Source organism: Pseudoliparis swirei, chromosome 12 (genome assembly GCF_029220125.1).
Source record: "Pseudoliparis swirei isolate HS2019 ecotype Mariana Trench chromosome 12, NWPU_hadal_v1, whole genome shotgun sequence".
Classification (NCBI taxonomy): domain Eukaryota; kingdom Metazoa; phylum Chordata; class Actinopteri; order Perciformes; family Liparidae; genus Pseudoliparis; species Pseudoliparis swirei.
The window spans coordinates 22880441-22907193 of NC_079399.1; the positions used below are offsets into that span (position 1 = coordinate 22880441).

Genomic DNA, 26753 nt, shown 5'->3' on the forward strand with positions numbered 1-26753 from the left:
TGTTTGATGTCATATTTGTTTAAATTAGTTAGCTTAATTGTATTTTGGGGTAGGAGAGTGTGTGTTTTAATGTGATACTCCAAAATCATATTCTCTTCTATGCTGTTTTTTCTTTTTCTTTTTTGGGTGATCTTTAAAAAAACTGTTTTATTAAAAAACACCTTTTATTTTACGTATTCGATTTTCTTATTTTTTTATTTCTTATAGTTAGAAATAGCAATAGAAGCAATAATGCATACAACAATATCGTGTGAATCGTCGTGTCAGGCACAGACGATCTTTGTTCGTGTCTTCCGTATACAGTGGCATTCTTTCAGTGTCTGAACAGGCGCTAGGACCCAGGGCGGGCGCCGGGGGAAGTCCTCTGCTGCTGGCGGGGCAAGGCAGAGCACACACAAACACACGCGTCCACGCACACACGCACACAACAACACACACTTATACACACTCTCCGAGCTCAGAGGAGAGAGAGCGCAGAGAGAGAGAGAGATAAACAGAGGGAGAGACTATAGGAACGCGGCGACTTGTGCGTGCGTGTGCGCGCGCGTGTGAAGCTACGCTCGCTCGGTGGAAGAAACGACTGGCGGGGCGGATATGGAGGGGCTCGGGAACAACGCTGGGAACTGACCGAGCACCGACACCACGAAGAGAGGGACGCGGAGAGAGAGAGAGGGCGAGGACGGACCATACGGAAGGAAGGAAAGGAGGAGAGGAGGAGAGACAGAAGTCTGACAGAGGAGCGGAGGACTGTGAAGAACGGGCTCGTCTGGACCTCAGGAGGATCCTAAGGTGACTTTACGGGGCTTTCGGGGCTGTGCGCAGGTCTGTGCGCGTGCGTGTGTGCGTGCGCGTATGCGTGTGTGCGGGGTGTTGACATGTGCTGCATGGCACTTAAAGGGAAGAGTGGAGGTGTGTGTGTGTGTGTGTGTGTGTGTACGAGGGCTGGACACCTAATAACCAATATAACCTATATACTGTGCGCGTGCGCGTGCCGCGGACGCCCGTGTACGCGGTTGTTTTCCGCGAGCGGTAAAGGGGCCGGAGTGTGCGCGCGCGCGCGCGAGCTGACCGCTGCGAGCTGGAGTGAAGGGATCAAAAGGAGTGGATACTTTGAGGGAACAGTGTGATCCCATTCCAACACACACACTCACACGCACACACACGCACACTCACTCACACACGCATGCACGCGCACACACGCACACACAGGTAGGCTAGTTGAAGTTGAGCTGGAGGGTTGAGTAACATAACTCATTTAGGAGTCCATTTTTAACCCCTTTCATTCACTGTATGTGTGTGTGTGTTTGTGTGCGCGTGCATGTGTGTGCGTGAGAGTTGTCGATGCAGCAGGTAACACACACGCGCACACACACACTTTGGTTGGAGGTTGCAAAAGCAGCACAGAATGGCTCCGTGGTCAGCGGAACAGCTGGGAGAAATGTTTGTGTGTGTGTGTCACCGCCTGAAAGCGCTGCACATAATGCGTCTGCCTGCCTCTGCACGTGCACAGGACTGTTTGCTTTTAAGAGAGAGAGAGAGAGAGACAGAGAGAGAGAGGGAGGGAGAGAGAGACTACCCCCCCCACCCCCCTGGAGGGAGGAAGAGGATCAGATGACCGAGAATAAGGCAGATGAGGAGATTAATCCAGCAGTGAGGGATGTAACGGACGAGAGAGGAAGAGGGGATGATGGAGACTCGGACAGGAGGAGGAGGAGGAGTGAGGAGGAGGAGGGCTGACATCCTCTCTCCAGGAGTGCTCTCCCTGTGCTGCTCATTCATAATTCACCTCCATGCCAAACGTTCATTCTGATTGCCCCCACGGCTGCGCTCAATGGAGTTCTTGCCCCCCGGCTCCCCCCCCTCCCCCCTCCTGTCTCAATGGACGCCCCCCGCGGTGAGGCGTTCACTTAGCTCCTCTTTCACCCTGGAGACAGCCGAGGAGGAGGAGGAGGAGGAGGAGGAGGCAGTTAGGGCTTCCTCTCTTTTGGCGCCAACAGCGTCTCCAGTCCGAGGCTCTGGTGGAGTCCAGAGCCCAGAGCCTGGTGGTCTGAGTCCCTCAACACGAGGACATAGAGTTCATGTTTAGATAAAAGCATCTCTCTGATTTATTCAACGTGAATTCTCCAGAGTGAGATAGAGCCTCTCTACAGAGTGACATAGAGCCTCTCTACAGAGTGACATAGAGCCTATCTACAGAGTGACATAGAGCCTCTCTACAGAGTGACATAGAGCCTCTCTACAGAGTGACATAGAGCCTCTCTACAGAGTGAGATAGAGCCTCTCTACAGAGTGACATAGAGCCTCTCTACAGAGTGACATAGAGCCTCTATACAGAGTGGCATAGACCCTCTATACAGAGTGACATAAAGCCTATCTACAGAGTGACATAGAGCCTCTATACAGAGTGACATAGAGCCTATCTACAGAGTGACATAGAGCCTCTCTACAGAGTGACATAGAGCCTATCTACAGAGTGACATAGAGCCTCTCTACAGAGTGAGATAGAGCCTCTCTACAGAGTGACATAGAGCCTCTATACAGAGTGACATATAGCCTATCTACAGAGTGACATAGAGCCTCTATACAGAGTGACATAGAGCCTATCTACAGAGTGACATAGAGCCTCTCTACAGAGTGACATAGAGCCTATCTACAGAGTGACATAGAGCCTATCTACAGAGTGACATAGAGCCTCTCTACAGAGTGAGATAGAGCCTCTCTACAGAGTGACATAGAGCCTATCTACAGAGTGACATAGAGCCTCTCTACAGAGTGAGATAGACCCTCTCTACAGAGTGACATAGAGCCTCTCTACAGAGTGACATAGAGCCTCTCTACAGAGTGAGATAGAGCCTCTCTACAGAGTGACATAGAGCCTCTATACAGAGTGACATAGAGCCTCTCTACAGAGTGACATAGAGCCTCTCTACAGAGTGAGATAGAGCCTATCTACAGAGTGACATAGAGCCTCTCTACAGAGTGACATAGAGCCTATCTACAGAGTGACATAGAGCCTATCTACAGAGTGACATAGAGCCTATCTACAGAGTGGCATAGACCCTCTATACAGAGTGACATAGAGCCTCTCTACAGAGTGACATAGAGCCTATCTACAGAGTGACATAGAGCCTCTATACAGAGTGACATAGAGCCTATCTACAGAGTGACATAGAGCCTCTATACAGAGTGACATAGAGCCTATCTACAGAGTGACATAGAGCCTATCTACAGAGTGACATAGAGCCTCTCTACAGAGTGAGATAGAGCCTCTCTACAGAGTGACATATAGCCTATCTACAGAGTGACATAGAGCCTCTATACAGAGTGACATAGAGCCTATCTACAGAGTGACATAGAGCCTCTCTACAGAGTGACATAGAGCCTCTCTACAGAGTGAGATAGAGCCTCTATACAGAGTGACATAGAGCGACATAGAGCCTATCTACAGAGTGACATAGAGCATCTCTACAGAGTGAGATAGAGCCTCTCTACAGAGTGACATAGACCCTCTCTACAGAGTGACATAGAGCCTCTCTACAGAGTGAGATAGAGCCTATCTACAGAGTGACATAGAGCCTCTCTACAGAGTGAGATAGAGCCTATCTACAGAGTGACATAGAGCCTCTCTACAGAGTGACATAGAGCCTCTCTACAGAGTGACATAGAGCCTATCTACAGAGTGACATAGAGCCTATCTACAGAGTGACATAGAGCCTCTCTACAGAGTGAGATAGAGCCTCTCTACAGAGTGACATAGAGCCTCTATACAGAGTGACATATAGCCTATCTACAGAGTGACATAGAGCCTCTATACAGAGTGACATAGAGCCTATCTACAGAGTGACATAGAGCCTCTCTACAGAGTGACATAGAGCCTATCTACAGAGTGACATAGAGCCTCTCTACAGAGTGAGATAGAGCCTCTCTACAGAGTGACATAGAGCCTCTCTACAGAGTGAGATAGAGCCTCTCTACAGAGTGACATAGAGCCTATCTACAGAGTGACATAGAGCCTCTCTACAGAGTGAGATAGAGCCTATCTACAGAGTGACATAGAGCCTCTCTACAGAGTGACATAGAGCCTCTATACAGAGTGACATAGAGCCTATCTACAGAGTGACATAGAGCCTATCTACAGAGTGGCATAGACCCTCTATACAGAGTGACATAGAGCCTCTCTACAGAGTGACATAGAGCCTATCTACAGAGTGACATAGAGCATCTATACAGAGTGACATAGAGCCTATCTACAGAGTGACATAGAGCCTCTATACAGAGTGACATAGAGCCTATCTACAGAGTGACATAGAGCCTCTCTACAGAGTGACATAGAGCCTATCTACAGAGTGACATAGAGCCTCTCTACAGAGTGAGATAGAGCCTCTCTACAGAGTGACATAGAGCCTCTATACAGAGTGACATATAGCCTATCTACAGAGTGACATAGAGCCTCTATACAGAGTGACATAGAGCCTATCTACAGAGTGACATAGAGCCTCTCTACAGAGTGACATAGAGCCTATCTACAGAGTGACATAGAGCCTATCTACAGAGTGACATAGAGCCTCTCTACAGAGTGAGATAGAGCCTCTATACAGAGTGACATAGAGCGACATAGAGCCTATCTACAGAGTGACATAGAGCATCTCTACAGAGTGAGATAGAGCCTCTCTACAGAGTGACATAGACCCTCTCTACAGAGTGACATAGAGCCTCTCTACAGAGTGAGATAGAGCCTATCTACAGAGTGACATAGAGCCTCTCTACAGAGTGAGATAGAGCCTATCTACAGAGTGACATAGAGCCTCTCTACAGAGTGAGATAGAGCCTCTCTACAGAGTGACATAGAGCCTCTCTACAGAGTGACATAGAGCCTATCTACAGAGTGACATAGAGCCTCTATACAGAGTGAGATAGAGCCTCTCTACAGAGTGACATAGAGCCTCTCTACAGAGTGAGATAGAGCCTCTCTACAGAGTGAGATAGAGCCTCTCTACAGAGTGACATAGAGCCTCTCTACAGAGTGACATAGAGCCTATCTACAGAGTGACATAGAGCCTCTATACAGAGTGACATAGAGCCTCTATACAGAGTGACATAGAGCCTCTCTACAGAGTGACATAGAGCCTATCTACAGAGTGAGATAGAGCCTCTCTACAGAGTGACATAGAGCCTATCTACAGAGTGACATAGAGCCTCTATACAGAGTGACATAGAACCTCTATACAGAGTGACATAGAGCCTCTCTACAGAGTGACATAGAGCCTCTCTACAGAGTGACATAGAGCCTCTATACAGAGTGACATAGAGCCTATCTACAGAGTGAGATAGAGCCTCTCTACAGAGTGACATAGAGCCTATCTACAGAGTGACATAGAGCCTCTATACAGAGTGAGATAGAGCCTCTATACAGAGTGACATAGAGCCTCTCTACAGAGTGACATAGAGCCTCTCTACAGAGTGAGATAGAGCCTCTATACAGAGTGACATAGAGCCTATCTACAGAGTGACATAGAGCCTCTATACAGAGTGACATAGAGCCTCTATACAGAGTGACATAGAGCCTCTATACAGAGTGACATAGAGCCTCTCTACAGAGTGACATAGAGCCTCTATACAGAGTGACATAGAGCCTCTCTACAGAGTGACATAGAGCCTCTATACAGAGTGACATAGAGCCTCTCTACAGAGTGACATAGAGCCTATCTACAGAGTGACATAGAGCCTCTCTACAGAGTGACATATAGCCTATCTACAGAGTGAGATAGAGCCTCTCTACAGAGTGACATAGAGCCTCTCTACAGAGTGACATAGAGCCTATCTACAGAGTGACATAGAGCCTCTCTACAGAGTGAGATAGAGCCTCTCTACAGAGTGACATAGAGCCTCTATACAGAGTGAGATAGAGCCTCTCTACAGAGTGACATAGAGCCTCTCTACAGAGTGACATAGAGCCTCTCTACAGAGTGAGATAGAGCCTCTCTACAGTGACATAGAGCCTCTATACAGAGTGAGATAGAGCCTCTATACAGAGTGAGATAGAGCCTCTCTACAGAGTGACATAGAGCCTCTATACAGAGTGACATAGAGCCTCTCTACAGAGTGACATAGAGCCTCTCTACAGAGTGACATAGAGCCTATCTACAGAGTGAGATAGAGCCTCTCTACAGAGTGACATAGAGCCTCTCTACAGAGTGACATAGAGCCTATCTACAGAGTGACATAGAGCCTCTCTACATAGTGACATAGAGCCTATCTACAGAGTGAGATAGAGCCTCTCTACAGAGTGACATAGAGCCTCTCTACAGAGTGAGATAGAGCCTCTCTACAGAGTGACATAGAGCCTCTCTACAGAGTGACATAGAGCCTCTCTACAGAGTGACATAGAGCCTCTCTACAGAGTGACATAGAGCCTCTCTACAGAGTGACATAGAGCCTCTCTACAGAGTGACATAGAGCCTCTCTACAGAGTGACATAGAGCCTCTCTACAGAGTGACATAGAGCCTCTCTAGAGTGACATGAGCCTCTCTACAGAGTGAGATAGAGCCTCTCTACAGGTGACATAGAGCCTCTCTACAGAGTGACATAGAGCCTCTCTACAGAGTGACATAGAGCCTCTCTACAGAGTGACATAGAGCCTATCTACAGAGTGAGATAGAGCCTCTCTACAGAGTGACATAGAGCCTCTCTACAGAGTGACATAGAGCCTCTCTACATAGTGACATAGAGCCTCTCTACATAGTGACATAGAGCCTATCTACAGAGTGACATAGAGCCTCTCTACAGAGTGACATAGAGCCTATCTACAGAGTGACATAGAGCCTATCTACAGAGTGAGATAGAGCCTCTCTACAGAGTGACATAGAGCCTCTCTACAGAGTGAGATAGAGCCTATCTACAGAGTGAGATAGAGCCTCTCTACAGAGTGACATAGAGCCTCTCTACAGAGTGAGATAGAGCCTCTCTACAGAGTGACATAGAGCATCCATCCATGCAGAGTGAGGCTCTCGTGTCTCAGGACAGTGAGGGTTTGTTTCCCAGTGGAACGAAGCCTACTAAATATAGTTACTCTAATTAAAGGCACAGTGCACCCCTAAAGAGAAAGAGTATTACTCTTCATTCATTGGTCAAGGAACGCTGGGCTGCAGGAACATCCAGACGTTAGTGAGACGTTCACTCCTCCGTCTCGTTGTAACACAACAACTGATCCATGAAGAAGCACTCCGGTCCAGGCCGATGTGCCCTTGTGCAAGGCAGTTGATGCTGAGCCGTCGGTCCACGGCTGGGTGTGGATGGAGGGATGAGGTGTGGGTTAAAGCGCCACGCTCATGGACCATCCTGATGTGAGTCGGAGGAACCAGTGCACCACTAGTGGTCATTCAGTGGTATTACATGTTAGCATATTAGCTTGTTAGCGGGAGAACCAGCTGGTCATGTGACCTCACCTCGGAGGTTGTGTAGCTCCGCCTCCATGTAGAAGATGATGAAGATGAACTCTCGTGATTTATAAACGCTAATTTAAGGTGATGAACAAACACCACGGTCACATGACCTCCCGTCAGAGGCAGACTGGACTTCAGCGTGAGGACTCCAGAGCTCTCTAGCGCCCCCTATGGGACAAGCATCAACGGGGCTCTACTGGAACGTTCTATGTTCTTTGTTATTACCCAGGAGGCCAGGAGGCCCCCCACAAGGCTTCATGTTATCCCTGTGGTGAAAGTTCTCTCAACATGTAATGCACGATGTCGCCACACGGCTGATATCACACATGTAACCCTTTGAGCTGCGTCTGACGCCCTCAAATCCACCAAATACTTCCAGACTCACTGAACTGTTTGACATTTAGGAAATGTATCTTTCCTATGGACTTGACTCGTGTACCCACAATGCAACAGTACCAACCAGTCTGATTGTGCTGCAGAGCCAGTCCAACGTGTTCCTCTGAGCACTGATGAGGTTTCATTGTATTCATTCCTCTTGATGTGTTGGTCGGTGACCTTTGACCTTCATGTCCCAGTCCATGCGTTGAAAGCTAAGTGGCCCCGTCAGAAGAACACAGCTCCAGGTTCTGATGGTCTTCAATGGGCCGCCTGCTGCTGCTCAATGGACTCATTGTCCACCAGCACCTCGGCTCCATTAGCCCCGCCCCTCAGTGCTGCTGAGCTACTGCTGACACACACACACACACACACACACACGCACAAAGACGTCAGCAGGTGTAAAAATAGATTTTCTAAATGGGGGGGAAAAGAGTTTCATGTTTACGGGCGGTGATGTCATGTTTGGTTCCGATCCACAGCCGACCAATGAGAGGGCGGCGGCGGCGAGCGGCGGCGAGCGGCGGCCCGCTCCGCTTTGGCTCTCCGCCGGTTTGTTTCTTTTGGCGCTTTTAAAGAAGCAGAGTTCAAGGAGTTGGTGTGTGTGTGTGCGTGTGTGTGCGTGTGTGTGTGTGTGTGTGCACGTGTGTGCGTGTGTGTGTGTGTGTGTTGTTTTCAGCGACGGCGGAGGCATGCACACAGTGACGCTGCTCTGGTTGCCAAGCAACACAGGAACGTGGGTGGAAGGATTTCCTGTCCTTAGGAAGCTTTGTTTATATGTGTGTGTGTGGGGGGGGGGAGGGGGGGTGAGTGTGTGTATGTGTGTGTGTGTGTGTATTTCAGCCGTGTGCTTGTGTGTTTTAATGCACTCTTCAACTCGAGTAAAAGTGCTAGAGAAAAGTCACTTAAGACACACACGCACATACACACACACACACACACACACACACGTGCTCTCGCTGTGCTCACACACACACTGAGAGCCTTCTCCCGTGTGCTGAGTTGGATCGGCGTTGCGTAACTCCTCCGTCTCACTGCGCCGCCACGCTCACGCCAGGCCGCCTCCCACTAATGATGTCATCAGCGTGCCTCGTTTGATGTCTCCTCTCACACATGAGATTGCAATTATATGTTCTTTGCACACGCACACACACACACACACACACGCGCGCAGCGTGGCCGTCCTGCAGGCGTTGGACCCTGGGATTACGTAATTGACATTGAGTGAAAAGGATGACGTCGACTCGGCTCGCCGCACTTCTGGCGAGCTGCGGTGATGTCATAAGTGGATGCAGCCATGCACTGTGTGTGTGTGTGTGTGTGTGTGTCTGTGTGTGTGCATGTGTGCGTGCACACTCGCGTGTGAAGATAAAAATGACCTCAGGAACCATCGGATTTATATAATGTGTTTACTCCTCTCTCTCCCCTTAGAGCGAGAAGACGTTACAGCTAATAGATACTTTATGCTGAATGTGTTGTTCTTAGCAACATGAGATGGAACACACACACACACACACACATACACACACACACACACACACACACATACACACACCCCTGAAAGAGTGGCCTCTATTAGAAATGAATATCCCAGTGTCTCATCGCCTCGATGACCTCTGTCTGCCACTGCCTGACCTTTGTTGATTCATCCCGACACTCACCAACAATCACAGAGGAGGAGCAGGAGGAGGAAGAGGAGGAAGAAGAGGAGCAGGAGGAGGAGGAAGAGGATATGATATGATGCCAGTTCTTATTTTAGCCTAAAGAAAGCACGGCGTCAGGGAGAAAGCGGTGAGATTCAGTCCTCGTCTTCTTCAGCTCCAGACAAACACGTCTGTTTTTAGCTCACCGCTCCAGTGTGTGTGTGTGTGTGTGTGTGTGTGTGTGTGTGTGTGTGTGTGTGTGTGTGTGTGTGTGTGTGTGTGTGTGTGTGTGTGTGTGTGTGTGTGTGTGTGTGTGTGTGTGTGTGTGTCCAGCTATGGGGGTTTGAGGCGCAGAAGAAGAAGAGCTCTGTTGTGGCTGGAGCTCTGAACTTCACCTCACGTGGACCTCAGAGTCCCACCACAGAGACCTCACCGTGTGTACGCTGAGCACACACGCAGACACACACACACAGACACACACACACACATAAATAAACACAAAGAACAAACTCACACAAACATTTGAGACCATAACACCACAAATATAATAATGTATCATAGATACAAATGATGTCCGGACTTCACTTCAATACATAATTATAGACACACACACGCACACACACTCACACTCACACATATACACATACACACACACGTATACACACGCACACAAACACACTCACACACACATATACACACACACACATACACACACAAACTCACCAATCACACACACATACACACACACATACACACACACAAACACATACACACACGCATACATACGCAGACACACACACACACACACCCCAGCAGTCTCAGGGCCTGAGTCAGCGTCTGTGTGTGTGTGTGTGTGTGTGTGTGTGCCTGTTCTCTGGCAGCGTGAGGGGAAAAAATACCTTCCCATATGATGTAAACACCAAAGTGTGCGTGTGTGTGTGTGTGTGCGTGTGTGTGTGTGTGCATGCGTGTGTGTGTGTGTGTGTGTGCGTGTGCGTGTGTGTGTGCGTGGCATCCTCTAAGAAAACTCGCTCTATGACAGTTTACCAAATGATTCCACAACACTGCAGTTTCTCTTTGAAGAAAAGTCTCTGCTTCTTGTTCCACTGAGTGACCTCACTGAGGAGGGAAGGTCACCACTAGGGGCCAGCACTAAGGCTTCACTAAGGAGTCATTAAGGAGCCATTAAGGCTTCACTAAGGAGCCATTAAGGAGTCACTAAGGCTTCACTAAGGAGTCATTAAGGCTTCACTAAGGAGTCATTAAGGCTTCACTAAGGAGTCACTAAGGCTTCAATAAGGAGTCATTACGGAGTCATTAAGGCTTCACTAAGGAGTCATTAAGGAGTCTTTAAGGCTTCACTAAGGAGTCATTAAGGCTTCACTAAGGAGTCACTAAGGCTTCAATAAGGAGTCATTACGGAATCATTAAGGCTTCACTAAGGAGTCATTAAGGAGTCTTTAATGCTTCACTAAGGAGTCACTAAGGCTTCACCAAGGAGTCATTAAGGGTTCACTAAGGAGTCATTAAGGAGTCTTTAATGCTTCACTATGGCTTCACTAAGGAAACCATAGGGAGTCATGAAGGCTTTACTAAGGAGTCATTAAGGAGTCATTAATGCATCATTAAGGAGTCATTAAGGAGTCTTTAAGGCTTCACTAAGGAGTCATGAAGGCTTTACTAAGGAGTCATTAATGCATCATTAAGGAGTCATTAAGGAGTCTTTAAGGCTTCACGAAGGAGTCATTAAGGCTTCACTAAGGCTTCACTGAATATATACATAAATACATATATATACTGTATATATATATGTATATATACAGTATATATAATATATATACTGTATATATATTTATATTTATTTATATATACTGTATATATAAATGTATATATATATATTTTTTGTACAGTATATATTTACAGAGTATATGAAATCAGTTTATTACCGCGACGCAGTCGGATCTTAACTACCGTGCTGGTTTCCTGGAAAGGTTCCATGAACTGAGGGCTCATGAGAAAAGAGAGATAACAGATTCATTACCACGGAGCTTTATTTTATTTACTGTGAGTATCAGAAGAGTTTATGAAACCATCTTTACATCAACACGCTCCCTGGAGGACAGATGATCACATCTCTCCTCCACCTCCGTCTCCACGCGGCTCAGAGGTGAATCAACTTCACCCGACGTGTCGCCTACAGCCGGCTGAGGCTCAGAGGCAGCGGGGCGGCTTCAGGCTCAGGGCCGCCACCGGCCCACCGGCCCGCGTCATGTGACCCGTCGGCCCGGAGTGAGGATGCCCCTCCCCCTGTCACCAGAGGGTGAATGATGGGTGGAGTTAAGACGTGAACTGAGCTCCACCTTTATTACCTTCGCATTGCGGAAGGTTATGTTTTGATCGCCGTGTATTTATGTATTTATTTATTTGTATGCGTGTTCCTCGCATAACTCAAAAAGTGTTAAACCGAATCGCATGAAATTTGGTGGGATGATTGGTTATTATGCGGGGACCATTTGATTAGATTTTGGGATCAATCGGGTCAAAGGTCAAGGTCATGAACAGGTCAAAATCTTCTTTTTACCATAGCACAGTCAATTTCTATCCAATTGGCATGCAACTAATGCCAAAATGTTCATAATTCAATGCCCAATCTTGTGATATGCCGAGTGCCCGTTCTAGTCTTTATTCTATTTAACATTCTCACATGTCCAGATCCAACTCAGCACGATGTCATGGTGCACAGAGGAGGTGTGCTGGGGGGCGGGGCTACGAGGTGATTGACAGGTCTCCGTCACGCCGTTGTCCAATTCTGAAGCTTCACCTCAGGAACATCAATTATGAGCAAAACACAAGACCAGCAGGGCACAGACTACGTCATGGTGGCTACGTCATGGGGGCTACGTCATGGTGGCTACGTCATGGGGGCTACGTCATGGTGGCTACGTCATGGGGGCTACGTCATGGTGGCTACGTCATGGGGGCTACGTCATGGGGGCTACGTCATGGTGGCTACGTCATGGGGGCTACGTCATGGGGGCTATGTCATGGGGGCTACGTCATGGGGGCTACGTCATGGGGGCTACGTCATGGTGGCTACGTCATGGGGGCTACGTCATGGTGGCTACGTCATGGGGGCTACGTCATGGTGGCTACGTCATGGGGGCTACGTCATGGTGGCTACATCATGGGGGCTACGTCATGGGGGCTACGTCATGGTGGCTACGTCATGGGGGCTACGTCATGGGGGCTACGTCATGGTGGCTACGTCATGGGGGCTACGTCATGGTGGCTACATCATGGGGGCTACGTCATGGGGGCTACGTCATGGTGGCTACATCATGGTGGCTACGTCATGGTGGCTACATCATGGGGGCTACGTCATGGTGGCTACGTCATGGTGGCTACATCATGGGGGCTACATCATGGGGGCTACGTCATGGGGGCTACGTCATGGTGGCTACATCATGGTGGCTACGTCATGGTGGCTACGTCATGGGGGCTACGTCATGGTGGCTACATCATGGGGGCTACGTCATGGTGGCTACGTCATGGGGGCTACGTCATGGTGGCTACATCATGGGGGCTACATCATGGGGGCTACGTCATGGGGGCTACATCATGGGGGCTACGTCATGGGGGCTACGTCATGGGGGCTACGTCATGGTGGCTACGTCATGGTGGCTACGTCATGGGGGCTACATCATGGGGGCTACATCATGGGGGCTACGTCATGGGGGCTACGTCATGGTAGCTACGTCATGGGGGCTACGTCATGGTGGCTACGTCATGGTGGCTACATCATGGTGGCTACGTCATGGGGGCTACGTCATGGTGGCTACATCATGGGGGCTACGTCATGGTGGCTACGTCATGGTGGCTACGTCATGGGGGCTACGTCATGGTGGCTACGTCATGGGGGCTACGTCATGGTGGCTACGTCATGGGGGCTACATCATGGGGCTACATCATGGGGCTACGTCATGGGGCTACGTCATGGGGCTACGTCATGGTGGCTACGTCATGGGGGCTACATCATGGGGGCTACATCATGGGGCTACGTCATGGGGCTACGTCATGGGGGCTACGTCATGGGGCTACGTCATGGTGGCTACGTCATGGTGGCTACATCATGGGGCTACGTCATGGTGGCTACGTCATGGGGGCTACGTCATGGGGGCTACGTCATGGTGGCTACATCATGGTGGCTACGTCATGGGGGCTACGTCATGGGGGCTACATCATGGGGCTACGTCATGGTGGCTACGTCATGGTGGCTACGTCATGGGGGCTACGTCATGGGGGCTACGTCATGGGGGCTACGTCATGGGGGCTACGTCATGGTGGCTACGTCATGGGGGCTACATCATGGGGGCTACATCATGGGGGCTACGTCATGGGGGCTACGTCATGGTAGCTACGTCATGGGGGCTACGTCATGGTGGCTACGTCATGGTGGCTACATCATGGGGGCTACGTCATGGTGGCTACGTCATGGGGGCTACGTCATGGGGGCTACGTCATGGGGCTACATCATGGTGGCTACGTCATGGGGGCTACGTCATGGTGGCTACGTCATGGGGGCTACGTCATGGTGGCTACGTCATGGTGGCTACGTCATGGTGGCTACGTCATGGGGGCTACGTCATGGTGGCTACTTGCACTTTGTATGTACCGTCTCGACTGGCAGACCTCGAATACTGCAACGCTGGTTTAAGGTACGTCTGATCCCGGATCAGTAACTAATGGGTGTCCAAGTTTATCAGACGCCAAAACACGCTTTGTACTCACAGAGGGGAGTTCTTTGTTCTAGTAATTGTTTGCTCTTTCATTGTTTGATCCTTCATTGTTTGATCTTTCATGGTAAACCGCAGTACCTGGTCTCTGCAGCGCAGTGGGACTCCCTGTGGACGGCGGGTGGAGGAGGTGGAGAGGACAGGAGCTCCTGTGATAACCTAAAAAGAATTCAGCTGACGGCAGTGATGAAACACACTTTTGTAGGTAACACTCAAAGTCACTTTCCCGTGACTGTTCTCTGTGTCGGCTCATGTCGTCCTCGGGGAGTTCCTGTACAGGGATACAGGAGAGCTGGGGTACGGCAAGCCTCGAGGGACAATCATGGAGAGCAGAGAATGAGATGGAGCTAACAGGATTAGCTCCAGGTTAGCAACGCCGAAACTAAAGCAAAGTTTGCTTCCCAGCGACGGTGTGACCCGGCTTGGCCTGTCACGTGTGTGTGTGTTTGTTATCTCTGACATGTGTGTGTGTGTGTTATCTCTGACACGTGTGTGTGTGTGTTATCTCTGACACATGTGTGTGTGTGTGTTATCTCTGACATGTGTGTGTGTGTGTTATCTCTGACACGTGTGTGTGTGTGTGTTATCTCTGACATGTGTGTGTGTGTGTTATCTCTGACACGTGTGTGTGTTTGTTATCTCTGACATGTGTGTGTGTGTGTTATCTCTGACATGTGTGTGTGTGTGTTATCTCTGACACGTGTGTGTGTGTGTTCTCTGTATTCCACCGTCGGGGAGCTGCTGCTTCACTGTGGGGTGAGCGATGCTCTACAATGACGCAGCAGCTCAGTCAGACGCTCTAACGGCGGTGAGAGAAGAGCTTTCATCAGAAGTGCCTTCTGATCTGGTCAGGGGGGGGGGGGCTCACCTCACACTGGAAATGATATGTGCCGTGTGTTGCTAGGCAACTTTGTCACAATACCCCCGTGACCTTCCGACCTTGCCAAGTGTGCTGTTGCCGTCCCCACCTCACACTCGTGTGTGTGTGTTATCTGAGACGATGGTGCGACTGCCGCATAGCAACTGAGAACAGCTGTGATTTCACCGTGAGTGTGTGTGTGTCTGTGTGTGTGAGTGTGTGCACTGTTCATCTACACACACACACACACACAACAACATAATATGACACACTGTCACCTCCACAGCGTGATAGCGCCGTAGACTCAATCAGCCAAAATGCAACGCCCCCCCTGTCCCACACACACACACTTCAATCATTTCCCTACTGATCCATTCATGTAAAGTACAGTTATCTGAGGCTCCGCCCCTTCCTCTGTCGAGCTATTCGCCTCTCTCTCTCGACTGCAACACCAAACACGCCGTGTCTTCTGCTTCCCGCCATATCTGGTGTGTGTGTCTGTGTGCGTGTGTGTGCGTGCGTGTGTGTGTGTGTGTGTGTGTGTGTGCTGCGCTCTCCTCCATGAGAGGAACGTCCTTGGCCTGCCCGACCTGCCCGCTCGGGGGGGGGGGGGGGGGGGGGGGGGCTCTCCCCTGCGCCGCTCTGGCCAATCGGTGGCCCCGGACGCTTAATGACATCAGTTAGCGGAGCATCTTTAGGGCTGGCCCCTCGAGGGTGCTTCGTCAGAGCGATAGAGAGAGAAAGAAAGAAAGAAAGAAAGAGAAAGAGAAAGACAAAGAGAGAGAGAGAGAGAGAGAGAAAGAAATAGAGAGAGAGAGAGAGAGAGAGAAAGAAAGAAAGAGAGAGAGAGAGACAGAGAGAGAGAGTGTGCTCTTATTGTTATGATGATTAAGTGTGATATGAAGGGCTATCGGAGGAGAGCCCCTTAATGAAAGTGGAGCACAGAGAGCCGTGGAGAGAGAGAGAGAGGGAGAGAGAGAGAGAGAGAAAGGGAGAACGAGGGAGCTGAATATTCAGCAGCCGGGTGTCCAGACTTGCTGACTCTGGGTGTTCATGCTCTGAATGTAGCATGAGAGGTTCTTCACACAGGAAACCGCTGTTAACGGGAAGAGAGAGAACAAGGGAACGCGCTTCAGTTGTATGTGTGCATCTGTGCAGGAATGCCAGTGTGTGTGTGAGTGAACACTGAAGGAGTGCACCGCCCTGCCTCAGAGCAACATTCCACCCTCAGCTGCTCCGACGCCGTCGTAAATCATCCGGCTGGGATGTCCGAGCGTTATTCTGTGAATACGAGGTTGTCATTTCCCTTTTTTTGTTTGGCTGTTTCCACTTTCCACCTCAGCTTCTCTATCGTCTGTTATGATTTGGAGTGTTTCCTGTTTTGTTTTGAAGTCCCTGTCTCGTTTCCTGTTTCCCTGCTCTTCCTTCCCTGTGCTTGTTCCGTTTCATTCCTAATTGTCCCCAGCCACGCCCTGATTGTTTCCACCTGTGTCTCCACCTGTGTCTCGTTTCCCAAGTGTATTTAGCCTGTGTGCTTCTGCTTGTTCTGTGTCTGTTCGTTTTGTTCCTGTCTGGTTCTTGTCCCTGTTCCTGCTAGATCTTTAATAATAAATCCTGTGTTTTCTGAGAAAGAAAAAAAAAGGTTTATTTAATCGTGTACTGAGCAGAACCACAGTCTGGCAACAGGAGAGACACTAACGATCCAACAACATAAGGGGTACGAGTCCAGGTTAAGTAGGCAGCGTCCTAATTGACGATCAGTCCCAGCTGCTCCGGCAATCACCGCCGAGGGGAGGGAGGAGACAGCCACACCTTGGTGAGCCCTGGACAGGGTAAACACACAGGAGACAGAGGAAACACAGGGAAAACTCTGGATTGTTTTGATGACAACATGACAGGATTTATTATTAAAGATCTAGCAGGAACAGGGACAGGAACAAAACGAACAGACACAGAACAAGCAGAAGCACACAGGCTAAATACACTTGGGAAACGAGACACAGGTGGAGACACAGGTGGAAACAATCAGGGCGTGGCTGGGGACAATCAGGAACGAAACGGAACAAGCACAGGGAAGGAAGAGCAGGGAAACAGGAAACGAGACAGGGACTTCAAAACAAAACAGGAAACACTCAATCATAACAATCGTCATCTTCACTTTGGGGTTTACTCCATTTCCCAGAATGCCTCTCACTCTCTCCACCAGCCTAAGAAAGCACTTTAACTTTAAAAAGTGTCAGCATGCATTGCATTGTGGTCCGTGACGGAGCGCTCGGTGTTCATGCTGCAGAGCCTCTGGAGGAGGAGCTCTGGCTCTTTGATGTGGAGCCCACACTAAACCACCTCCTTCACACCTGTGTGTTTAAAGGTGGATTTCTTTCATATTGGAGCTGCTTCTCGCTCACCTGCAGCCATTTCATGAGGATGGGTTCCACGGCAGAGCGGAAGTGTCTGATTGGCTGTCACGGGCTCCTCCGCCTGACAGCGGCGCGGCGATGGGGGAACACTCGCTGGCTGTCTGGGCGATGTTTGGTTTGTTTGCTCCGGGGCTGTTAGACTGAGACGTAATCGTGTTTTACAGCCTCCGCTGTGACTGCTCCTCCAACATTACTGATATGAAATACATAACATTACACGCATGTTTTCAGTGCCTGAAATGAAGCATATTGGATGAAGTAAGTAGGAAGTGAAGAGCAGTTGTAAAGTTTGAGATGAGGCTGAAAGCGAGGCATTTCAATTCAAATCACAACCTCCCCTCAGAGGGCTTTACAACTTGTACACAGAGCACATGCCTGACCTTTGACCTCATCGGATCAGGAACAACTCTTTCACAGAGAAAAAACTGGAAGAAATCAATGCTGCCAGCCAGGAGTGTGCTTCAGAACATGACGGGGAGACCCTGAACACACCGTTACTGAAGAGGATCTGGAAACTAAATGACTGTTGCTTGCTGTACACATTATCACAAAGACAATCTACATAAAACACACATATTGTGTGAAAGTCGGGTCATAAAAAGCCCGACAGACGTCCTGTCTGACGAGAGCTTCTCATGGCTGTCTGTGGTCTTTGGTGGTAAATCTTCTTTTTCTAGTCCTCCCACTCAACATGTCATCATTCACCCATTCATACACTGATGGGAGGAGCTAAGACTCCATCCCCGTATAGGGGGGGTATATTGTTTTGCCCAATTCAATTCAATTCAATTCAGTTTATTTGTATAGCCCAATTTCACAAATTACAAATTTGTCTCGGAGTGCTTTACAATCTGTACACATAGACATCCCTGCCCCAAAACCTCACATCGGACCAGGAAAAACTCCCAAATAACCCTTCAGGGGGAAAAAAAGGGAAGAAACCTGGAGGAGAGCAACAGAGGAGGATCCCTCTCCTAGGATGGACAGATGCAATAGATGTAATGTGTACAGAAGGACAGATTTAGAGTTAAAATACATTCAATGAATATGACAGAGTGTATGAATAGTTCATAGTAGGCATATTCCACGATGGAGACCTCCACGATCCATCAGGCAGATGGCGGTGGGGAGGAGGAGGGCGGAGTCTCAACAGGACAGTGGCGTAGTCATGAGCAGGAATTCCACGACCCAGACGATCCATCAGGCAGATAGGATCTATGCCGTCTCATAGGGTCCGATGACCCCATGAGACGTAAAGTCAAAAGGACTTCCGGGGAGAAAGCAGAGTTAGTAACGTGTGATTGAGAGATGAAAATTCATCCTTAAGGAGAGAAAAAAGAGGAGATAGGTACTCAGTGCATCCTAAAACGTCCCCCGGCAGCTATAAGCCTATAGCAGCATATCAAGGGGCTGGACCAGGGCAAACCTGATTCAGCCCTAACTATAAGCTCTGTCAAAGAGGAAGGTCTTAAGTCTACTCTTAAACGAGGTGACTGTGTCTGCCTCCCGGACTGAAATTGGAAGCTGGTTCCATAAAAGAGGAGCTTGATAACTAAAGGAAGCTAGGAGGAGAAAGCTAGGAGGAGGAAGCTACAGCGAGGAAGCTACGAGGAGGAAGCTACGAGGAGGAAGCTAAACCAATGAACTGCCTGCAAAGGCACATTCCTGATGGCTCGGATTACAATGTGATGAGTTCTGCTGTTCACCTGGCATCATAAAGACCAGCAGAGCATGCATCTGACTCCCCTGCACAAGGCTTTCCTTCCCTTGGTCGTCTGGAAAGTTCTTGTACGTGAACGTCCCAAAAATAAGTTGTGATGTCATCCTGATAATGAGACGGAGAGCCAACCCCACGACATCCTGGATGGCATTTCCTGGTCTCAGTGAATGGGCACGCAGTGATGTGGGGAAAGCTACGAGGAGGAAGCTACAGCGAGGAAGCTACGAGGAGGAAGCTACAGCGAGGAAGCTACAAGGATGAAGCTACGAGGAGGAAGCTACCGCGAGGAAGCTACAAGGATGAAGCTACGAGGAGGAAGCTAGGAGGAGGAAGCTACAGCGAGGAAGCTACAAGGATGAAGCTACGAGGAGGAAGCTACAGCGAGGAAGCTACAAGGATGAAGCTACGAAGAGAAAGCTACGAGGAGGAAGCTACAAGGAGAAAGCTACGAGGAGGAAGCTACGAGGAGGAAGCTACGAGGAGGAAGCTACAAGGAGAAAGCTACGAGGAGGAAGCTACAGCGAGGAAGCTATGAGGAGGAAGCTACAAGGAGAAAGCTACGAGGAGGAAGCTACGAGGAGGAAGCTACGAGGAGGAAGCTACGAGGAGGAAGCTACAGCGAGGAAGCTACAAGGATGAAGCTACGAGGAGGAAGCTACAGCGAGGAAGCTACAAGGATGAAGCTACGAAGAGAAAGCTACGAGGAGGAAGCTACGAGGAGGAAGCTAGGAGGAGGAAGCTACGAGGAGGAAGCTAGGAGGAGGAAGCTACAAGGAGGAAGCTAGGAGGAGGAAGCTACAGGAGGAAGCTACAAGGAGAAAGCTACGAGGAGGAAGCTACGAGGAGAAAGCTACGAGGAGAAAGCTACGAGGAGGAAGCTAGGAGGAGAAAGCTAAGAGGAGAAAGCTACGAGGAGGAAGCTACGAGGAGGAAGCTAGGAGGAGAAAGCTACGAGGAGGAAGCTACAGCGAGGAAGCTAGGAGGAGAAAGCTACGAGGAGAAAGCTACGAGGAGGAAGCTACGAGGAGGAAGCTAGGAGGAGAAAGCTACGAGGAGGAAGCTACGAGGAGGAAGCTACGAGGAGGAAGCTACGAGGAGGAAGCTACGAGGAGGAAGCTAGGAGGAGAAAGCTACGAGGAGGAAGCTACGAGGAGGAAGCTAGGAGGAGAAAGCTACGAGGAGGAAGCTACGAGGAGGAAGCTACGAGGAGGAAGCTACGAGGAGGAAGCTACGAGGAGGAAGCTAGGAGGAGAAAGCTACGAGGAGAAAGCTACGAGGAGGAAGCTACGAGGAGGAAGCTAGGAGGAGAAAGCTACGAGGAGGAAGCTACGAGGAGGAAGCTAGGAGGAGAAAGCTACGAGGAGAAAGCTACGAGGAGGAAGCTAGGAGGAGAAAGCTAGGAGGAGGAAGCTACGAGGAGGAAGCTAGGAGGAGGAAGCTAGGAGGAGAAAGCTAGGAGGAGAAAGCTAGGAGGAGTAAGCTAGGAGGAGGAAGCTAGGAGGAGAAAGCTAGGAGGAGGAAGCTACGAGGAGGAAGCTAGGAGGAGGAAGCTAGGAGGAGAAAGCTAGGAGGAGAAAGCTAGGAGGAGGAAGCTAGGAGGAGAAAGCTAGGAGGAGAAAGCTAGGAGGAGAAAGCTAGGAGGAGGAAGCTAGGAGGAGAAAGCTAGGAGGAGGAAGCTAGGAGGAGGAAGCTAGGACCTCCAGCGGGCTGGTGTGGCGTTGGAGGTGAAGCAAGGAGAGGTCGTGTCTAAAAAGGATGAAGAAGTGGCGGCAGACATCGCTTCAGCTGCACGCCACTTTCCTCCAGAAATCTCTAGCTAACGAGGAAGCTTCAGCCCCCCCCCCCCCCCCACACACACACACACACACCCTGGCTAGAGGAAGGGAGCGAGCGCGGGGGACTGGAGGAAGCCGATCAGCCTGAATACGAAGCACATTGTGTGTCGCTCTGTTCTCCATGAATATCTACAAAGAGATTTGAGACTTATGAAGAGCGGCGATTTAGCCAGGTACGCGATCTTAAGCCCGGTGATTTGGGAATTCAATTCAGTCGTCGGGGAGCCGGCGGTGTTTACCGGGCGCTGCATTGAAAGGGAGAGTTTCTCATCAATGAGCGCCTCTTAAGACCGGGCTTATCCCCGTGATCCCTCTCCTTCTCCAGTCTCATCACAGGCCTCAGCCTCTCGCTGCTCATGACCCCGGATGTAACCCCCCCCCCCACCCCTCTCTCTCTCTTTCCTGTTTTCTGCAACTCTCTGGATCTGCTGATAAGGAAACGCCAGCGAGAGGCATCGCACCTCGTTTCATGACGGTGCGACAGGAAGAAGAGCTTCTGTCCGAATGTGAGTTCATCTTTGTTTAAACCAGGCGGCCTCACAGGATGAAGACCTCCTCCATCAAGGAGGCCGCCGCCGCCGCCACGCATCCAGACGAACAGAAAGGTCTCACAGAGGAAAACACCGTCACGGTCACTGGACCCGGCCTCGGTGTCAGAGCGGCTCCCAGACCGGTTCAGTCCTGACTAAAGCAGAGACGGCTCCCGGTTGAGTCGCCGCGAGAAGCTTCACGAAGGCGAGAAGGCTCTCCGCCTCGTTCAGCCGTGACCTCGGGGACAGAGGGCACGACCCCGGCCTCAAACAGAGATCACCAACTACCGCTGCTCCAGATGAGATGTCACTGAGCCACGTTGTGCTGTCACTGAGCCACTTTCTGATGTCAATAAGCCACTTTCTGATGTCAATAAGCCACTTTCTGATGTCACTGAGCCACTTTCTGATGTCACTGAGCCACTTTCTGATGTCAATAAGCCACTTTCTGATGTCAATAAACCACTTTCTGATGTCACTGAGCCACTTTCTGATGTCACTGAGCCACTTTCTGATGTCACTGAGCCACTTTCTGATGTCACTGAGCCACTTTCTGATGTCAATAAGCCACTTTCTGATGTCACTGAGCCACTTTCTGATGTCACTGAGCCACTTTCTGATGTCAATAAGCCACTTTCTGATGTCACTGAGCCACTTTCTGATGTCACTGAGCCACTTTCTGATGTCACTGAGCCACTTTCTGATGTCAATAAGCCACTTTCTGATGTCACTGAGCCACTTTCTGATGTCACTGAGCCACTTTCTGATGTCAATAAGCCACTTTCTGATGTCACTGAGCCACTTTCTGATGTCAATAAGCCACTTTCTGATGTCACTGAGCCACTTTCTGATGTCACTGAGCCACTTTCTGATGTCAATAAGCCACTTTCTGATGTCACTGAGCCACTTTCTGATGTCAATAAGCCACTTTCTGATGTCACTGAGCCACTTTCTGATGTCACTGAGCCACTTTCTGATGTCAATAAGCCACTTTCTGATGTCACTGAGCCACTTTCTGATGTCAATAAGCCACTTTCTGATGTCAATAAACCACTTTCTGATGTCACTGAGCCACTTTCTGATGTCACTGAGCCACTTTCTGATGTCAATAAGCCACTTTCTGATGTCACTGAGCCACTTTCTGATGTCAATGAGCCACTTTCTGATGTCAATAAACCACTTTCTGATGTCACTGAGCCACTTTCTGATGTCACTGAGCCACTTTCTGATGTCAATAAGCCACTTTCTGATGTCACTGAGCCACTTTCTGATGTCAATGAGCCACTTTCTGATGTCAATAAACCACTTTCTGATGTCACTGAGCCACTTTCTGATGTCACTGAGCCACTTTCTGATGTCAATAAGCCACTTTCTGATGTCACTGAGCCACTTTCTGATGTCAATAAGCCACTTTCTGATGTCACTGAGCCACTTTCTGATGTCAATAAGCCACTTTCTGATGTCACTGAGCCACTTTCTGATGTCACTGAGCCACTTTCTGATGTCAATAAGCCACTTTCTGATGTCAATAAACCACTTTCTGATGTCACTGAGCCACTTTCTGATGTCACTGAGCCACTTTCTGATGTCAATAAGCCACTTTCTGATGTCACTGAGCCACTTTCTGATGTCACTGAGCCACTTTCTGATGTCAATAAGCCACTTTCTGATGTCACTGAGCCACTTTCTGATGTCACTGAGCCACTTTCTGATGTCAATAAGCCACTTTCTGATGTCACTGAGCCACTTTCTGATGTCACTGAGCCACTTTCTGATGTCAATAAGCCACTTTCTGATGTCACTGAGCCACTTTCTGATGTCAATGAGCCACTTTCTGATGTCAATAAACCACTTTCTGATGTCACTGAGCCACTTTCTGATGTCACTGAGCCACTTTCTGATGTCAATAAGCCACTTTCTGATGTCACTGAGCCACTTTCTGATGTCACTGAGCCACTTTCTGATGTCAATAAGCCACTTTCTGATGTCACTGAGCCACTTTCTGATGTCAATAAGCCACTTTCTGATGTCAATAAACCACTTTCTGATGTCACTGAGCCACTTTCTGATGTCACTCAGCCACTTTCTGATGTCAATAAACCACTTTCTGATGTCACTGAGCCACTTTCTGATGTCACTGAGCCACTTTCTGATGTCAATAAGCCACTTTCTGATGTCACTGAGCCACTTTCTGATGTCAATAAGCCACTTTCTGATGTCACTGAGCCACTTTCTAATGTCACTGAGCCACTTTCTGATGTCAATAAGCCACTTTCTGATGTCAATGAGCCACTTTCTGATGTCACTGAGCCACTTTCTGATGTCACTGAGCCACTTTCTGATGTCAATAAGCCACTTTCTGATGTCAATAAGCCACTTTCTGATGTCACTGAGCCACTTTCTGATGTCAATAAGCCACTTTCTGATGTCAATAAGCCACTTTCTGATGTCAATGAGCCACTTTCTGATGTCAATAAGCCACTTTCTGATGTCACTGAGCCACTTTCTGATGTCAATAAGCCACTTTCTGATGTCACTAAGCCACTTTCTGATGTCAATAAGCCACTTTCTGATGTCACTGAGCCACTTTCTGACGTCACTAAGCCACTTTCTGATGTCACTGAGCCACTTTCTGATGTCAATAAGCCACTTTCTGATGTCACTGAGCCACTTTCTGATGTCAATAAGCCACTTTCTGATGTCAATGAGCCACTTTCTGATGTCACTGAGCCACTTTCTGATGTCAATAAGCCACTTTCTGATGTCACTGAGCCACTTTCTGATGTCAATAAGCCACTTTCTGATGTCACTGAGCCACTTTCTGATGTCAATAAGCCACTTTCTGATGTCAATGAGCCACTTTCTGATGTCACTGAGCCACTTTCTGATGTCACTGAGCCACTTTCTGATGTCAATAAGCCACTTTCTGATGTCACTGAGCCACTTTCTGATGTCAATAAGCCACTTTCTGATGTCAATAAGCCACTTTCTGATGTCACTGAGCCACTTTCTGACGTCACTAAGCCACTTTCTGATGTCACTGAGCCACTTTCTGATGTCAATAAGCCACTTTCTGATGTCACTGAGCCACTTTCTGATGTCAATAAGCCACTTTCTGATGTCACTGAGCCACTTTCTGATGTCAATAAGCCACTTTCTGATGTCAATAAGCCACTTTCTGATGTCACTGAGCCACTTTCTGACGTCACTAAGCCACTTTCTGATGTCACTGAGCCACTTTCTGATGTCAATAAGCCACTTTCTGATGTCACTGAGCCACTTTCTGATGTCAATAAGCCACTTTCTACTGCACAAGCTTGACCTAGTTTATATTTCACTTCCACAGCAACAACGTTGAGGAGCAGAGACTTAACGTCTTTCTGTCCTGCTGCACTCTAATGTTCATGAGGCGCTAATGTTAGCATGCTAACACGCTAACAATCATAACTGACAATGTGTTTTAGTTTAGCACACACACATCGGAAGATTAGCAGTGTGTGTGTGTGTGTGTATCTCTGTGACATGCGTCATGGTGGACATACGGTAGCGTGTGCGGTGGTAGGAACAGCGTGTAGGAGGGAGGAGTGAAGGATGTGAGCTGCTGCCTCCTCTCCAGCAGAACTCGTGGTTCTGGTCCACCTCCGTGACATCTATGGATTATAATCTTAACATTTCAACCAACATGTGCACTAGGCGGAGCCTGAGGGGCGGAGCCTGAGGGGGCGGAGCCAGAGAGTTGGGCCTCTAGACCTCTGGACGGCTCATCCAGTGGTGGTTGCCATGGTTTGTTGTTGTCGGCCAGAGACTAGAGCTGCTGTTTGTTAAAGATAAGTGGAGAAGCCAGAGGGGAGAGGGAGAGGGAGAGAGAGGGGGGGGGAGAGAGGGAGAGAGACAGAGAGAGGGGGAAGAGAGAGAGGGGGGGGGGAGAGACAGAGAGAGACAGAGAGAGGGGGAAGAGAGAGAGAGGAGCCCTGGTTCATTTAGTTGTTGTTGTTATTTCACTCACGCCTGCCTCCCTCCTTCTTTCTCTCTCTTTCTCTTTGTCTGCCTCCCGTCTGGGAGAGAGGGAGCCACTGGCTGAGGGAGAGAGGGAGATAGGAAGAGAGGGAGAAAGGAAGAGAGGGAGAGAGTTAAGGAGGGAGAGAGGGAGAGAGGAAGAGAGGGAGAGAGTTAAGGAGGGAGAGAGGGAGAGAGTTAAGGAGGGAGAGAGTTAAGGAGGGAGAGAGGGAGAGAGTTAAGGAGGGAGAGAGGGAGAGAGTTAAGGAGGGAGAGAGGTCATTTGTTTGTTTAATCTAGAATCACTTTTTGATTTTTCCTTCATGAGGTCCATCAGAACATATTTTGTTCCCACGGACTTTGTGGTTTCACGGTGATGAAGACACACGGAGTGAGGGATGAAGTACCTCTCAAGAAAGAGAGTGTGTTATGCCGATAAAGAGTGTGTGTGTGTGTGTGTGTTATGCAGGTAAAGAGTGTGTGTGTGTGTGTGTGTGTTGAATGAAGGTGGTAGCTCCTCCCACCAGGCTGTGGGTGACAGTGACTAGTTGCGTTAGCTAACATGTAGCTTAGCATTCCCTCTGGAAGAAGGGGCAGCCAGCAGGGGGCGTCTCTGTGAGGTCACATGACCGACTGATCACATGACCGACTGGTGGAACACGCCATGTTGACAACAACAAGACGACTCCCTGAGCTGCTGCGTGTCTGACAACATGTTGAACTCTTAGCCGATGCTGCCCGGCCCAAAGGAATGGAGAGAGTTCTGTCTCTAACAGCTGATCTCAGGCTCCGCCCACAGGCTCCGCCCACAGGCTCCGCCCACAGGACCCGTTGACGAGGCAGCAGCCAGAGCTCCTCTCAGCAGCAGTGATCAGGTTCTGTCCATTAGCCGGTCTCCCTGGACGAGGTTCAGCGACGGGTCCGTTGGCCTCTCTGGTTCTGGAGCCGCGTCCCGCGATGACCTCATCGTCCCGCGATGACCTCATCGCGGGACGATGAGGTCATCGCGGGACGATGAGGTCATCGCGGAGCGGTTGCAAAACACGCGTTGATCAACAGGAGGCGCTCTGACCTGGAGTGACCGAGACAATACGGGACCAATGAGCAACCAGCTGGAGAGCGCTGAGCCTGGGCTTGACCTG

At 49.4% G+C, this 26753-nt stretch overlaps 1 protein-coding gene across 1 annotated transcript in view; it reads left to right on the top strand.

Moving 5' to 3' along the window:
* The first annotated feature begins 387 nt into the window (after positions 1-387).
* LOC130202463 (forkhead box protein N3-like) overlaps positions 388-26753 on the top strand; it is an 88847-nt gene continuing 62481 nt past the window's right edge. Inside the window, 1 exon segment of the mRNA XM_056428016.1 lies at positions 388-789. The gene's annotated coding sequence lies outside the window, so the exon portion shown is untranslated.